The sequence below is a fragment of the Stylophora pistillata genome, unplaced genomic scaffold (assembly GCF_964205215.1).
Source record: "Stylophora pistillata unplaced genomic scaffold, jaStyPist1.2 SCAFFOLD_43, whole genome shotgun sequence".
Taxonomy (NCBI): domain Eukaryota; kingdom Metazoa; phylum Cnidaria; class Anthozoa; order Scleractinia; family Pocilloporidae; genus Stylophora; species Stylophora pistillata.
The window spans coordinates 108977-112868 of record NW_028290895.1 but is presented as its reverse complement, the minus strand read 5'-3'; positions in this window follow the sequence as shown (position 1 = coordinate 112868).

Genomic DNA, 3892 nt, shown 5'->3' with positions numbered 1-3892 from the left:
GGTGGGTTAGGCGTGCACCTCCTGCCAAGTCACGGGAGCCGTGGTGGCACGCCTGCGAGTGAGAGGCCGTGCACTGTGAGGCACATGTGCTAAAGAAGGCGGTGAGCCTTGTACTCACGCCTGCCACTTCCAGCAAACCCATCAGAACGCGGCCAAAATGGATTCTCGGGTGCACTAGATAGTCCCAGGGGAATTGGTGGGGTAGGCGCGCACCTCCTGCAAGTCACGGGAGCCGTGGTGGCACGCCTGCGAGTGAGAGGCCGTGCACTGTGAGGCACATGTGCTAAAGAAGGCGGTGAGCCTTGTACTCACGCCTGTCACTTCCACCAAACCCATCAGAACGCGGCCAAAATGAAATCCCAGGTGCACTAGACCCAGGGAAACCTCGCCAATGGACGCGCAACTCCGGCAAATGACGGGCGACGGAGTGGCATGCGTGAGAGTGAGAGGATGTGCAAGAGGAAGGGGTGAGCCTTGTACTCACGCCTGCTACTTCCACGAAACACATCACCACGCGGCCAAAACGGATTCCCGGGTGCACTAGATAGTCCCAGGGGAGTTGGAGAGTAGGCGCGCACCTCCTGCCAGATCACGGGAGCCCTGGTGGCACGCCTGCGAGTGAGAGGCTGTGCACTGTGAGGCACATGTGCTAAAGAAGGCGGTGAGCCTTGTACTCACGCCTGCCACTTCCACCAAACCCATCAAAACGCGGCCAAAATGGATTCTCGGGTGCACTAGATAGTCCCAGGGGAATTGGTGGGGTAGGCGCGCACCTCCTGCAAGTCACGGGAGCCGTGGTGGCACGCCTGCGAGTGAGAGGCCGTGCACTGTGAGGCACATGTGCTAAAGAAGGCGGTGAGCCAATGTACTCACGCCTGCCACTTCCACCAAAGCCATCACAACGCGGCCAAAATGAAATGCCAGGTGCACTAGACCCAGGGGAACCTCGCCAATGGACGCGCAACTCCGGCAAATGACGGGCGACGGAGTGGCATGCGTGAGAGTGAGAGGATGTTTAAGAGGAAGGGGTGAGCCTTGTACTCACGCCTGCTACTTCCACGAAACACATCACCACGCGGCCAAAACGGATTCCCGGGTGCACTAGATAGTCCCAGGGGAGTTAAAGAGTAGGCGCGCACCTCCTGCCAGATCACGGGAGCCCTGGTGGCACGCCTGCGAGTGAGAGGCTGTGCACTGTGAGGCACGTGTGCTAAAGAAGGCGGTGAGTCTTGTACTCACGCCTGCCACTTCCACCAAACCCATCACCACGCGGCCAAAAGGGATTCTCGGGTGCACTAGATAGTCCCAGGGGAGTTGGTGGGTTAGGCGTGCACCTCCTGCCAAGTCACGGGAGCCGTGGTGGCACGCCTGCGAGTGAGAGGCCGTGCACTGTGAGGCACATGTGCTAAAGAAGGCGGTGAGCCTTGTACTCACGCCTGCCACTTCCAGCAAACCCATCAGAACGCGGCCAAAATGGATTCTCGGGTGCACTAGATAGTCCCAGGGGAATTGGTGGGGTAGGCGCGCACCTCCTGCAAGTCACGGGAGCCGTGGTGGCACGCCTGCGAGTGAGAGGCCGTGCACTGTGAGGCACATGTGCTAAAGAAGGCGGTGAGCCTTGTACTCACGCCTGTCACTTCCACCAAACCCATCAGAACGCGGCCAAAATGAAATCCCAGGTGCACTAGACCCAGGGAAACCTCGCCAATGGACGCGCAACTCCGGCAAATGACGGGCGACGGAGTGGCATGCGTGAGAGTGAGAGGATGTGCAAGAGGAAGGGGTGAGCCTTGTACTCACGCCTGCTACTTCCACGAAACACATCACCACGCGGCCAAAACGGATTCCCGGGTGCACTAGATAGTCCCAGGGGAGTTGGAGAGTAGGCGCGCACCTCCTGCCAGATCACGGGAGCCCTGGTGGCACGCCTGCGAGTGAGAGGCTGTGCACTGTGAGGCACATGTGCTAAAGAAGGCGGTGAGCCTTGTACTCACGCCTGCCACTTCCACCAAACCCATCAAAACGCGGCCAAAATGGATTCTCGGGTGCACTAGATAGTCCCAGGGGAATTGGTGGGGTAGGCGCGCACCTCCTGCAAGTCACGGGAGCCGTGGTGGCACGCCTGCGAGTGAGAGGCCGTGCACTGTGAGGCACATGTGCTAAAGAAGGCGGTGAGCCAATGTACTCACGCCTGCCACTTCCACCAAAGCCATCACAACGCGGCCAAAATGAAATGCCAGGTGCACTAGACCCAGGGGAACCTCGCCAATGGACGCGCAACTCCGGCAAATGACGGGCGACGGAGTGGCATGCGTGAGAGTGAGAGGATGTTTAAGAGGAAGGGGTGAGCCTTGTACTCACGCCTGCTACTTCCACGAAACACATCACCACGCGGCCAAAACGGATTCCCGGGTGCACTAGATAGTCCCAGGGGAGTTAAAGAGTAGGCGCGCACCTCCTGCCAGATCACGGGAGCCCTGGTGGCACGCCTGCGAGTGAGAGGCTGTGCACTGTGAGGCACGTGTGCTAAAGAAGGCGGTGAGTCTTGTACTCACGCCTGCCACCTCCACCAAACACATCACCACGCGGCCAAAAGGGATTCTCGGGTGCACTAGATAGTCCCAGGGGAGTTGGGGGGGTAGGCGTGCACCTCCTGCCAAATCACGGGAGCCGTGGGGGCACGCCTGCGAGTGAGAGGCCGTGCACTGTGAGGCACATGTGCTAAAGAAGGCGGTGAGCCTTGTACTCACGCCTGCCACTTCCAGCAAACCCATCAGAAAGCGGCCAAAATGGATTCTCGGGTGCACTAGATAGTCCCAGGGGAATTGGTGGGGTAGGCGCGCACCTCCTGCAAGTCACGGGAGCCGTGGTGGCACGCCTGCGAGTGAGAGGCCGTGCACTGTGAGGCACATGTGCTAAAGAAGGCGGTGAGCCAATGTACTCACGCCTGCCACTTCCACCAAACCCATCACAACGCGGCCAAAATGAAATCCCAGGTGCACTAGACCCAGGGGAACCTCGCCAATGGACGCGCAACTCCGGCAAATGACGGGCGACGGAGTGGCATGCGTGAGAGTGAGAGGATGTGCAAGAGGAAGGGGTAAGCCTTGTATTCACGCCTGCTACTTCCACGAAACACATCACCACGCGGCCAAAACGGATTCCCGGGTGCACTAGATAGTCCCAGGGGAGTTGGAGAGTAGGCGCGCACCTCCTGCCAGATCACGGGAGCCGTGGTGGCACGCCTGCGAGTGAGAGGCTGTGCACTGTGAGGCACATGTGCTAAAGAAGGCGGTGAGCCTTGTACTCACGCCTGCCACTTCCACCAAACCCATCAAAACGCGGCCAAAATGGATTGTCGGGTGCACTAGATAGTCCCAGGGGAGTTGGTGGGTTAGGCGTGCACCTCCTGCCAAGTCACGGGAGCCGTGGTGGCACGCCTGCGAGTGAGAGGCCGTGCACTGTGAGGCACATGTGCTAAAGAAGGCGGTGAGCCTTGTACTCACGCCTGCCACTTCCAGCAAACCCATCAGAACGCGGCCAAAATGGATTCTCGGGTGCACTAGATAGTCCCAGGGGAATTGGTGGGGTAGGCGCGCACCTCCTGCAAGTCACGGGAGCCGTGGTGGCACGCCTGCGAGTGAGAGGCCGTGCACTGTGAGGCACATGTGCTAAAGAAGGCGGTGAGCCTTGTACTCACGCCTGTCACTTCCACCAAACCCATCAGAACGCGGCCAAAATGAAATCCCAGGTGCACTAGACCCAGGGAAACCTCGCCAATGGACGCGCAACTCCGGCAAATGACGGGCGACGGAGTGGCATGCGTGAGAGTGAGAGGATGTGCAAGAGGAAGGGGTGAGCCTTGTACTCACGCCTGCTACTTCCACGAAAC